Source organism: Amblyomma mixtum, chromosome 3 (assembly GCF_055824585.1).
Source record: "Amblyomma mixtum isolate Tamu chromosome 3, ASM5582458v1, whole genome shotgun sequence".
NCBI classification, from domain to species: domain Eukaryota; kingdom Metazoa; phylum Arthropoda; class Arachnida; order Ixodida; family Ixodidae; genus Amblyomma; species Amblyomma mixtum.
The window spans coordinates 374,714,303-374,728,272 of NC_143014.1; positions in this window are offsets into that span (position 1 = coordinate 374,714,303).

Sequence of the window (13,970 nt, forward strand, 5' to 3'; positions counted from 1 at the left end):
GGCACCGATGCACAGCATACTCTATCGCGGATGTAGTATCCTCCCGCTAGGAGACGAAGCATCATGGAGACATCACCCTCTAGTCCTCCTGGACACTAGTCGCCATTCAACAGTCTGCTTTACAGCACCATCGTGACGGAACTGGATGAGCTGGGGGTGAAGGGAAACCTCCGACACTTCATTACCTCTTTTCTCTGATCGTTCTTTGCAGGTGCGGGTAGACAGCACCCTAGCACTCTCCACCTCATCACCTCCGGGGTACCCCAGGGATCGGTTCTCAGCCCCTTTCTGTTCAACCTGGTCATGGCAGGCCTCCCCAGCTCCATCCACCAGGGCCGCCGCCACTTGTTTCCTCTGCTCTGTGCGCGCTAACGATCGGGCTGTCTGGGTTCGAGCAGCGAGGAGGCAGATCACCACAGCCAGGCAGGCTCCCCATCGTGCCCTCAGTGGGGTGCAGCAGCTCCTGGCGACCAAGGGCCTGTCAATCTCAGCCACCAAGTCCGAGGCTCTCTTTGTCAATACGAGGAGAGCACGAGCCATGGCTCAAATTGCTGCCCTCACATCAACGGGACTAACGTCCTTTGGAAACCCTAGGTGAAGTACCTCGGCCTAACAATCGACCAGCGGCTCAGCTGGATCTCTGCTGGCAAGGCCCTCCTCTCCCACATGGATCGAGTCGGCAGAGCAGCCTAACGCCTCCTCGCGCGAGACAAAGGCTGTACCCCCACCTGGGCCATCGGACTTTTTCAGGCACCGGCCACATCAGCCATCCAGCACGTCTTGACTCTTGTCACTCCGGCCTACCCGCGTTAATCGCTTGGAACTCTCACGAAGTAAATGGTTTCGGCGCCCACAGTGATCGCAGGCACCAGCCACACTGGCAGATGTGTGCGTCTACCCGCTGAGCCTCCTGCTCCTCCAAAGAGGCCTGACGCACATGGACTCGCTCTCCCACGTTCCAGATGGTGGCGCCCTCCATGAGTGCCTGCATGGCAACCCCAGCTCCAGGATTGGGAAGCTGTCCACAGCCCGTGTGGAGACATTTGGCCCTTCCCTGGGGCACCCGATCCTCCCTGCCCTCCCAACCCGACCTCCCCTGCAGGATACCCTGGGCCTAGACAGAGTGGCCAAAAATCGCTGCCCTGCTACCGCCCTCCGCCATTGCACCGCAACCTTCCTGGGTGAGTGCAAAAGTCCAGTCCTTGTCTACACCGACGGCTCCGTTCGACCAGCCACTGGGCAGGCGGCGGTGGCTCTGGCGCTGCCCCAGTCGGAGCAGTCACGGACCTCCAGGCTCTCCTTCCGGGGCAGCTCAACAGAAACTGAACTGGCGGGTCTACACCTATAAGCTGACTTCATTGAGACCATCGACCCTCCTGGCCCCGTTATTGTGCTCTGTGATTCTCGGCCAGCTCTCCAGATCCTGGGCAAGCCCCACATCTACCAGACCTCGGCCAGTGTCCTTCGTTCCCAGCTTCACGCCCTTGAGGACGCCCGCTACCAGACGTCTGTCCACTGGGTACCTGGCCTTGCCGGCTATCAGGGCTACGAGGACGCCGACACCCTTGTGCAGTGCAGCCCACTACCACGGGCCTCCAGTGACTACGAAATAGCCCCCACGACTCTTGTTGCCCGCTACTCAACAGGTGGCAAGGACACTCCAACCCGACAGGCGCATCGCTGCATACCGGCCCTTCACCGACTTTCTCGGAAGAGATCCCTCGCCAGGAACGAACCCTCCTGCTGCTGCTGCTCCTGGACGCCAAAGCACATGTTCGTCTGCGGCCTGGCACCCTCCGCTGCCCGCGCGTCGTGCGTAGATGCAGGCACTTTGGGACACTTGCTACATGCGTGCCTAACATTTTATCTGCACCGTCGCCGTCTCTTGCAGGTTACCGGGCTGTCGCACTGTCAGCCGACACGGGGGACCAGATCCTGTTCCCTGCTCGAAACCACCTCTCCGCCCACCGCGTCCTCCTGGCCTACCTCGTGGAGACCGGCCTGGACGCACTGCTCTAGGCCCGCGGCTCCCCTAGACCTTTGGCCCCCCTGCACCTGCGACCCCCTGGAGCTGTGACTCCTAGGACTTGGACCATGACAGCAGCAACGACGTAGAAGCTGACTGCACCTGCCCCTCCACACCCCCTCTACATCTCCCTTCCCCCTCCCTTAGCCGACAAGGGGGATCCCACAAATAAGAGTAACATAATCCACGTCCAGTGTAATCTCCCCAGAATACCCCAAAGTAACCACCACCACCCCATTGTCAGGCAGCCACGAATGTGGCATGCGACGCCAGATCTAGAATGCCGAGTAGGAATGCCGATTGTTTAACGAAGGAAATGCGAAAGTTTTTACGTGCTCTGTTTTGCCTTCTACATAATAATTCGAAGGTCGTTCCAACAAATAAATTGTGTACCCTTCGTCATCACTATTTTACATACAAACACAAATAACCACTTCACAGAACGGCCGACATGCGGCTGCCCTAGCTGTCAGCTGGTGGGAGACAGACGTTCGGCTCCGCATCACCGAAGATATACCATCGTTCTCTGCCAATAACCGCTTGAGACAAGGTTTTTCCGCCCACTATGGGAGCTTAACCTTGTTGAGGATGAAGGTTCGGGGTCGTGGCTCCACGGAACCACGGTCAAGACGACGTCCGTTCCCACCACCAGACAGGAGCGCCGCTTTACAAAGAGGTTAAGAGGCGGGGAAAGAAGACTGGATTTATTTACATATTTACAAGAAGCAGCGAAAAGCACGCTACGTGCCAAGATGGAACACAGCAGGGAATGACACGAACAAAGGAGACGGGAGCCCTTAAACAGAGTCGGGACAGACTCCCGCCCCTTTTGTCCAATCAACCATGTCAGTTGGGCTGAATCCCAATTTTTAGCGGGGGGGGGGGGGGGGGCGGGGGGGCAAGCGGAAAATTTTGGCATTGCAAACTCACAACTTTATAGAGGCAGGCTGATACCTAAATTTTGGTAGGTGGGATAAGTGCCAAATTTGGTGGTGAAATGTTTCGGAGGTGGGGAAACTTCCAGAATTGGTGGGTAGGCCACCTGGAAAATATTGTTACATTAGGCGGTGCATGCATAAGGAAGGAAGAAGAAGAAGCTCTTGAGTTTTTGTGAAGAAGACGACGGTCGAGCAGTGTCGGCTGGTGCCTGCAGTAAACGCCTGTGGTTTTAAAGCCCTGTTTTCCGTGTCCGCTCTCTGAAATCCCAAGCGGAACTACCCCGTAACATCTTGGTGGAGGTGCTTTCGATCCCGCTGGCCACAGCTCCTCGTATTTCTGCGCCAGAAACCTGGATTTGCGCAGTGGACGCCGTCTCCCCGAACTCACACCACCGACTGCCACAGTAAGCATGGCTTCCCAGGACGCATCTCCCGCTCCGGACACTTCAGCTGCCCACATGGTCTTAACCAAAATCCGCCATCCGCCTATTTTTAACGGTGAAGACAAGACGGATGTTGAAGATTGGCTCGACGAATACGAAAGGTGCGGCAAGAATAACCGTTGGGATGCTAGCATAATGCTCGCAAACATCATCTTTTATCTCGCGGGAACTGCGAAGACCTGGTTTACCAACCACGAACAGGAGATGCCTACTTGGGACATCTGCAAGCAAAAACATAAGGACTTGTTCGGCAAGCCAATTGGGCGAGATCTCGCAGCCAAAAACGACCTGGCTACTCGCGCTCAATCGTCAACCGAATCTTACCTTGCCTACATACAGGACGTCCTCGCCCTGTGTGGAAAGGTAAACACCTCCATGACCGAAGCTGACAAAGTGGGCCATATACTTAAGGGTATCGCCGATGACGCATTCAATATACTTATCTGCAAAGACTGCTCTACGGTGGACTCAGTCCTGCAAGTGTGTCGCCGTTTCGAACGGGCGAAGCAGCGCCGCATCGTCCATCGGTTTGCGCGCCTTCCCAACACGGCGACTACATCATCATGCGACGATCTGCCCACTTTGCAGCAGCCTTCAAGTCAGAAAAACCTTACTACCATCGTCCGCAGGGAAATCGAGGCCTTGACTCCTGTTCCACTTACAACACCTCCTGCAGAGGCAACAATAGCTATGATACAGGCTGTTGTCCGCCAAGAATTCGCGAATGTGGGCCTCGTTTGCAATCCTATCACGCCACCCCCTGCACCACAGCCAATACCAGTGGTTGCTGCTGCTACGACAACCCCGCCCTACACACCGCCCTACACACCGCGCTACACCACCCGCCATCCTGCGGAGTGGCGCACGTCTGACAACAGGCCTATTTGCTTCGTCTGTTGTCGGGCTGGCCATACGTCCCGCTATTGTCGCAGGCGCCCGGCTCCCCCCTCTCACCCCTACTACAGCCCTGTCCGCCATGACTATTATGCACCGCGGCGCGTTTCTGTCACCCCAGCACAGCATTGTGCCGAAAACATTGAGCAAGTCCGTCGTCCTAGCCGTTCGCCATCGCCACAAGCCCACCGTTCCCGATCACCTACTCCTCGCCGCAGCTTGTCCCCAACGTACCAAGACCCCTACTCGGGAAACTAGGCGACGCAGCGCCCGGACGTGACGCTGCGTTACCGACCCGGACAGCCAACTGTGTCTCGACCATCGCACCACGCCGCAACCTGATCAATGTCCTCGTAGATAGTCCCTGTGCCCGCTCTCATTGACACTGGAGCCCATATTTCAGTCCTTAGTTCGTCGTTCCGCCAGCGCCTCAAAAAAGTTCTTACGCCCGCTAACACCTCTACAGTTCGTGTTGCTGACGGAAACACTGCTACCATCATCGGAATGTGCACTGCGCGCGTTATCACCGCCGGCCACCCCGTCCCTGTGCTATTCGCCGTCCTTACTACTTGTCCTCAAGACGTCATTTTAGGCCTAGACTTTTTAACAGCCCATTCCGCTCTCATCGACTGTTCCTCCGGACTTCTGCGCCTAGCCCTGCCCCATTGTGTTCACGACCCTAGTGCTGACCATTCCCAGCCTCGCCTCCGCTCCAGTACATTTACTCGCCTACCTCCCGAGGCGGCAGTATACGTGCCCATGTCACCTTTTCCCTCCCTTCCTGACGGCGACTACGTTGGCAACCCCATCACCGACGTCACTCTACAACACAACATCGCCCTACCTCATAACATTGTACACGTCGAGAACAACCTCACCTACATTCCCGTACTCAACTTCAGCATGTCCTCGCAAGTTCTCCCGGATGGCATTTACCTTGCCGAGCTGTCACCTTTGTCCACATCTACTATTTCTGCAGTGCTGCCCGACCGTCGCGCCGAGGTACCTGCACAGCCTGCCTCGTCACATAGTCCGGAGGACCGCATCTCAGCCATGGTTGCCTCTGACCTGCGTCCCGAATATGCCAGTGCCCTTGCCAGCCTTTTGCGGTCGTACAGCGACATTTTTGATTTCGGTCACGGATCCCTGGGCCAAACGTCCGTCGTCACACATCGCATAGATACTGGAGATGCCCGCCCTGTTCACCGACGGCCTTACGAGTTGCTCTTTCAGAACGCCATATCATTCAGGAAGAAGTGGACAAAATGTTGGCCAGCAACATTATTGAGCCGTCGAGCAGCCCCTGGGCGTCTCCGGTAGTACTTTTCAAAAAGAAAGACAACAGCTGGAGGTTTTGCGTAGATTATCGACACCTCAACAAGATAACAAAGAAAGACGTGTACCGTCTTCCTAGGATCGATGACGCCCTCGACTGCCTGCATGGCGCCAACTACTTCTCCTCCATCGATCTCCGTTCTGGATATTGGCAGATCTCTGTTGACGAACGAGATCGTGAGAAGACGGCTTTTGTCACCCCGGATGGACTCTACCAATTCAAGGTGATGCCTTTCGGCTTATGTAATGCCCCTGCGACATTCGAGCGCATGATGGACTCCTTACTACGCGGGTTCAAATGGACCACATGTCTGTGCTACCTCGATGACGTCATCGTATTTTCATCAACCTTTGAGGGCCACCTCCATCGTCTTTCGGCTATTCTTGGCGTCTTCCGACGAGCTGGCCTTCAGTTGAACTCCAAGAAGTGTAGCTTTGGTCGCCGGGAACTCAAGATCCTCGTACATTTGGTCAACACCCATGGCATCCAGCCGGACCCCGACCGAAGTCGCGCTGTAAGTGGTTTTCCTATACCGAAATCTAGCAGCGACGTGCGTAGCTTCCTCGGACTTTGCTCATACTTCCGGCGATTTGTACCAAACTTCGCGGAAATCGCCCGTCCACTCACGCAGCTTCTGAAAAAAGAGGTCTCCTTTTCCTGGGGCCACGAACACTCGGCCGCCTTCGCCGCTCTTATTGCCCACCTCACCCGACCGCCTGTGTTGTCTCACTTCAATCCATCAGCACCCACAGAAGTACGCACCGACGCAAGTGGTCATGGCATTGGTGCCGTTCTCGCACAACGTCAGCTCGGCTCCCCTCGCGTCATCGCCTATGCCAGCCGACTCCTCTCTAAGGCCGAACAGAATTATTCCATCACTGAACGTGAGTGCTTAGCCCTAGTCTGGGCCATTACGAAGCCATTCACAGTAGTCACTGACCACCACGCCTTGTGTTGGCTTTCTACACTCAACGACCCTACTGGCCGCCTTGGACGTTGGGCCTTGCGCCTTCAGGAGTACAATTTTTAAGTAGTTTATAAGTCTGACCAGTTGCATCGAGACGCCGATTGCCTGTCCCGTCATCCTGTCGACCCGCCAAGCCAACCTGAACGTGACAATGACGATTTCGTGCGCTCTCTATTTCTGACTTTTCCAACATTTACCGTGAGCAACGCCAGGACCCTCAGCTTCGCGAAATTATCAGTCTCCTCTGCGCCGATCGCCATGACCCTGCCCTTCGTTTGTTTGTGCTCCGCGAAGGCACCTTATACCGGCACAATATGCGACCTGATGGCCCTGACCTTCTACTAGTCGTCCCTCAGCACCTACGCAAAGCCGTCCTTGAACAGCTTCACGACGTTCCGACAGCGGGTCATCTAGGCGTCTCTCGCACATACGACAGTGTGCGCCGTCGGTTCTTTTGGCCAGGCATCTACCGCACAGTCCACCGATACGTGGCTGCTTGTGACCGCTGTCAACTCCGGAAAAAGCCATTAGTTTTACCAGCTGGACTTCTGCAGCCGATCGACATCCCCATAGACCCATTTTCTCGCGTGGGTCTGGACCTTCTAGGGCCTTTTCCGGTCTCCGCATCGGGAACAAATTGATTGCGGTGGCCACTGATTAAACCACACGCTACGCGGTCACACGAGCAATACCAACCAGTTGTGCAACCGATGTCGCTGCCTTCCTCCTCAACGACGTTATACTCATCCATGGAGCTCCCCGCCAACTGCTCACCGACCGTGGCCGTTGCTTTCTTGCGCGTATAGTCGACGAGATCCTACGGTTGTGCAACGTTCGTCATTCTTTCACGACTGCCTACCATCCACAGACGAACGGGCTTACCGAACGCCTTAACCGGACATTGACTGATATGCTGTCTATGTACGTGTCCGATGACCACCGCGACTGGGACATCACGCTGCCATTTGTGACATTTGCATACAATTCGTCACGTCACAACACTTCCGGCTACTCCCCCTTCTATCTTCTATACGGCCGTGACCCTCTGCTTCCATTCGACAGCCTGCTCCCTCCAGTCGCCACTGCCAGCTCATATGCCCGTGACGCCATAGCCCGAGCTGACGTTGCCCGCGTTGTTGCTCGCAACCGACTCACAGCCTCCCAGCACTCCCAGAAACGTCGCTATGATTCCTGTCATCGCAACACCGAGTATTCTTGCGGCTCTCTCGTGCTGCTTTGGACCCCAGCTCGCCGCGTTGGCCTCTCGGAAAAACTTTTGCCACGTTATACAGGCCCCTACCGTATTTTACGACAAGTGACTCCAGTGACATACGAAATTGTGCCCTTGCATCTCGCACGCCATACCTCCACACCTCGCACTGAGACGGTCCATGTTGCACGCCTCAAGCCGTACTACACGGACCCTGGTGTGGACGCTAGTACGCACCGGGACGGTGCTTTTCAGCCGGCGGGGTAGTGTTACATTAGGCGGTGCATGCATAAGGAAGGAAGAAGAAGAAGCTCTTGAGTTTTTGTGAAGAAGACGACGGTCGAGCAGTGTCGGCTGGTGCCTGCAGTAAACGCCTGTGGTTTTAAAGCCCTGTTTTCCGTGTCCGCTCTCTGCAATCCCAAGCGGAACTACCCCGTAACAATATTTTTGAGGTGGGTCAACTCAGAAATGTTGAGGGAAAGCAGATGCTAAATTTTGAAGGTTGGCCAACTGCCAATTTCTGGGGGCATCCAATTGCCAAAATTTATAGGGGGGTTAATAGGCATAATTTTGGGCAGGGCAAAGTGCCATATTTTGTAGGTGGGCCAAAAGACAAATTTTTCTATGGCACCTGCCAGTTGTGGAGGTGCGGCAAGTGCCAGAATGTCATCGTGGCCACCAGATAAGGTTTTGGGCCAAGCGATAAATTTTTCAGATGTTGGCCAAATGTCAAATTTCGAGGTTCCTTCAGAAGTTCAAATATGCCAGTGCTCTCTCATTTGTCTCTGTAGGTTCACGTGACCCTGATGACGTCATCTCCAAATTGACCTATCATGGGATTTCATTGTGCAGAAACCGGGTGATTTATGGAAGACGTACACAAAGGACAAGTGATAGCATTTTGGCAATCGCCCAGGCAGAATTTGGAGTTCACCATCATGTCGGGCGTGCTCAGCTATGGTTGTACATCGTTTGTGGTCCAAACTGCCCAAGGTCAAATTTCGGCGCTAGCCCGGGCCAATTTTTCGAAATGACCCGTGCCAGATTTGGAAGTCACCATCGTGTCGGGCGTGCTCAGCTATGGTTGTACATCGTTTGTGGTCCAAACTGGCCAAGGTCAAATTTCGGGGCTAGCCCGGGCTAATTTTTCGAAATGACCCATGCCAAATTTGGAGGCCACCATTGTGTCGGGCGTGTGAGCTATGGTTGAACATCGATTGTGGTCGAAACTGGCAAGGTCAAATTTCGGGGCTGGCCCGGGTCCATTTTTCAAAATGACCCGTGCCAATTTTGAGGTGACCATCGTGTCGGGCGTGCTCAGCTATGGTTGTACATCGTTTGTGGTCCAAACTGGCCAAGGTCAAAATTCGGGGCTGGCCTGGGCCAATTTTTCGAAATGACCCGTGACAGATTTGGAGGTCACCATCGTGTCGGGCGTGTCAGCTACAGTTGTACATCGTTTGTGGTCCAAACTGGCCAAGGTCAAATTTCGGGGCTGGCCTGGGCCGATTTTTCGAAATGACCCGTGCCAAATTTGGAGGTCGTCATCATGTCGGTCACGGTGCATTAGGATGGACAATGAATCTGGTCCGATTCGGCCAAGGTCGGTCTGTTACTATGATTTTCGAGATTAAACAAAAGTCAAATCAGGCACGGAATGGTGACCGTCTTTTGCATTTTCTAGAGCTACCGCTCTAAAGTGCCCACTCAATGTAGAACCCCTTTGTTCACGCCTACACTTGTCAGAAAAAATAACTCCGGAGGGGCTCAAGACAGTCTTTGCCGCGGGAAAAAAACTTCAGAGGGCAGCTAAGGCTGCTTACGTGCTGTGATGGCGAAAGCATTAGTGTGTCATCGTGAGCGTTTGGCGTCGACTAAGGTTGCGCAATCAGAAATTGAACCCCCGAGCATTGATCACACAAACACTCAATTCACAAAGGTCCGAGTGAAACACTCGGACACAGGGTTCGAATACCTGCCGCGAGCTAGCCTCCAACCAGAGTAAGAAGCGTATGCTATATCGAGCGGGAAACCGTATGAAGCTACCCGCACTGGTGCACGATGGACGATCTCGTCACAATTTTAATACCCACATAGGTTTTTGAGGAAAGGAAAGGGCGCAGTAACTGTCGCACATCTTTGTGGACACGTCAATCGCGCCTTCAGTGAAAACGTACAGTCGGGGAAATCATACACCTGAATGTGCATATGTCGTCAGTTCGAATCTTTGTCGCAAGATAGCCACCAATTTAGCGAGAACATGTCAGCTATATGCAAAAAGAAATGGTATGACACAGCCCGGAACGCTGTAGGACGAACGGTTCCTGAAACTTTTGACACGTTTGTAGTCAGAAATTCTGGCACAACGTTGATGTTGGCCAGGGGGGGGGATATTTAAGGCGAATCAAATTTACAGCCGTCCGAAATTGCGGCGGTCGGCTTGCTGTGCGCGTCCTACGGCCGCTTGATGACGTCACCCTTTTTTTCTTCCCGTCGCTGCGAATTCCTTCACCATCTGCGAGTACACACACTAACACATGCTGCCGGCTTTTCTCGTAATGAAGCTAATACGGCTTTAGCCTACAGGAACGCGAAAAGCGGAACACGTTCCTGCACTGGCCACAACGGCATGCTTGGCACTCATGGTAAGTGTCCTGGTAAATCCTAGGTACACGCTAGTCACACAAGAAGACACATTGTTAAAGTACCACGGAGTCCAAAGAACGCCACCACCTGTTCGGCGCGGTGCGTTGCCCTTCGAACGCAACGCTTTTTGAGAAAAGGAAATTCTCTGTCATCTCGGTGGACACCTGAGCCGCACCGTACAGTAAGGGAGGAAGTGTGAGTGAAAGAAAAAATAGGGGCCGTAATGAACAAACTTAAAATTGTATTTGAGAAAAGGAAATTACTCATTAACTGTCTCACATATTTCCGTAGACACTAGTCGAAAATTGTATTTGAGGAAAGGATGTTGCGCAGTAACTGTCTCACATATTTCGGTGGACACCCGGCAAATCTCGCGCGGTGACGTCACGACAACTTGGGTCAATTTGAAACGCGGACAAATACGCCTTGCTCGTCGGTGAATTGGTTTTTGAGGAAAGGAAATGTATCTCTCTCATATCTGTGTCTCATATCTCGGTGGACACCTAAACCTCGCCGTAACGGGAACGGAGGAAGATGGGAGTGAACGAAGACACCGTATTCACTAGACGCACCTTTGTTCATTCAAAACCATCGAGCTGGCATGGCGGAATCGGGCCATCCGCCATGCCAGCTCGATGGTTTGGAATGAACAAAGGTGCTTCTAGTGAATACGGTGTCTTCGTTCACTCCCATCTTCCTCCGTTCCCGTTACGGCGAGGTTTAGGTGTCCACCGAGATACCTAAACCTCGCCGTAACGGGAACGGAGGACTATTGGAAAGAGCAAACTAAAGACGCACGTGACCGAGCTCGGAAATGGAAAGGCACCAGCCTTTCAATTTTCGCCAGAGCTACAGTCTGCAATCTTTTTTTATTAGCAAACTCTGGTATGTGATGCAGGTTTTGCATTGCTCGCGTGTGAACGTTCAGAAGCTACACAGGATTTTTGCAGTTTTCATATGGGCGTCCGAATGGGAACGTTGTAGCAGAACGAACCTGTTCCGGAGGTTAAAAGATGGGGGGCTAGGGCTAGGGCACCTCTTTTTAAGGCAGCTGGTGAACCGTTTTTGTTTTTTCGCGACGTCACAGACCCGTTCTTGCGCACCGTGTGCCAAGTGAAGCTGCGGCGATTGCTGCCGGAGTTTGTGGTATCCACAGAAGAGCTCTCTGGTGGAACTTTTGGTTACTACAAAGAGATTGTAGCAAGCGTTCGGTTTCTTTCGGCACGTTTTTCCACCAATTATTTGTGGAAAAGCAAAAGGAAAAAGTTGTACAATGATCTTTGTGATATTGTTTTCCCAGAGCCCATGTACAGGGCCTTGTACAGTGGAGGCCCGGGAGGGGATGTTTTAAAAAGGGTGAAGAAAATGCAGGTGCCACCAGGAGTAAAAACTTTCTTTTTTAAGTTACATACCGGGACGTTACCAGTTAAAAAGTTTCTAGAGGGAAAGGATTTCTTTTTACCGTGGGGATCGAACTGCTTAATTTGTAAACAGCCTGAAACAATAGACCATGTTTTTTTGCACTGCTGGGAAGGGGTTTATTTTTGGGACGTGTTACAAAGGACCATAAAGAAAGAGCTACCACTTGACGCGCACGGAATTCGCTATTTAAGCACTGATAATGAGGATGGGGTACCTTTTGATCTCATAATGCTCTTGGGCCTCCACTGTATATGGCGCTCCAGAATGGCAGGCTACCATTGTGACAAAGACGCACGACCGGCCCGAATTTATTTTCGGGAAATCATGGACTGGTTTCTTGCAATCCAAAAAGCAGCTGCGGAGCCTCCCGAGTGGCTCTCAAGACTAGAGCCGTTGTGTATGTTGCGGGAATTTTAAGCTGACGAAGCCAGTCTCGTGCTGGCTGACCACGACAGTGTCGTATGTATATAGCGTTATGTGTATTTTTGTTGTGCAATGTCATGAGACAAAGACAGGCAATAAAGAAGAAAAAAAAAGAGCTGGCATGGCGGAGTGGTAGCGTGCTCGACTCGCACTCCGGAGACCGGGGTTCGATTCGCAAGCTGGGCAAATTTTTTTGTTACTGGTTTTTATTTTTTTATCTGGTGTGACTAGAAAGGTTTAGGGAATTAATTAAACTCAGTCAAACTTACTTGGAGCATCACTAAACGATCACTTTAATTGGTTGCATGGTTAGTAGCCAAAGTACAATTGGCCCCGTTTGAAATTCGCGCGCTTTGACGTCACGACCGTTTCGACCAATTGAAAAGCGTGAACTTTCTGTCGACAGCTCCTGCTTACAACGATGAGGCATTAAAGGCTTCCGCCTTAAAAGCGCGCTTCGATCGCGGAGGCCTCGCCGTGGTGGCACCGCCGTGGCTTGCGACGGCGCGAGTCGGTCGCGCTTCTCTTCGGCGTGACGTCACAAAGCACCTGTTGTGCTCCTAGCGGAGAGCGCAGGCGTTAGGTGCCGGTGGTGGTGGCACCGCCGCGCCACGCCGAAGTAAAGCTTTCGCTTCGCTTTAAAATGCCGTGGCTGGAAAAACAGGCACAACGGATGTGGACAGTCCGCTCTACAACAAGGAAAGCTTACTTGAGCCTCTAGTAATACAGTTGGTGCTCTCTAAATCCCGACGTCAGGAAGTACTTAAGTTAGCCTATGAATCTTACTGAGCAGGTCACTTTGGGTTCAGGAAAACCGAGGCGGGAATTAAGTACAGTTTTTATTGGTCAGGAATTGAAGGGGGTGTAAGGGCATACTATAACAGCTGCCATGGATGCCAGACTGGGGCCAGTCGCCACCAGACGGGCAGAGTGCTGATAGAGCCGTTAACGATGCCGCTATACACGTTCGAACAGGTCAACGTCTCCGTTATAGGTTCTTTGGACGCACCCTCGGGAAGGGACACAGGTATGCATTGTGCATCATGGGTTTGTGCACACGATGGCCTGTGGCGGAGTGCTTCCGCTCCCTCAGTGCGAAAGCTACCTGTGACGCTCCCTTGACGCTGTCCAGTCGGACAGGAATTCCTGAAGGGGTCGCCTCTGACTGCGGAGCGAAATTTTTGGCCGAACTCATGCAAGAGTTTCTGAAGAAGCTAGGCTCCTCACCAAGGTTTCCACACCCTGGCACCTCGAGAGTAACGGCGTGGTCGAGTGGTGGGAACGGACATTTAAGAACATGCTTTGCGATATTATCCACGAGAAAAGAGGAATGGGATAAATTTGTGCCCTCCCTGTTATGGATATACCGCGAGGTGCCACACGACACTGGCGTCGCTCCATTCCAGCTGCTGTGCGGCCGAAAGCAAATCAGCCCATTGTCCGTTTTGTAGCGCAGCTGGGCGAGACAGATAAGTGTACCAGCAGTGCCGGGGCTGTCCCCATCACAGTGTATGCGGGAGCTGAAGGCGGGCTTAGAGCATGCAGCGGAGGAGAGAGAATTGGTGAACTCAAAGCAGCAGTATGCGTACGCGACCAAGTACAACAGGCGGGAGAAGGGAAAACCCTTTCAGATAGGAGACAGTGTGTTGGTGTTTGACGAGCAAC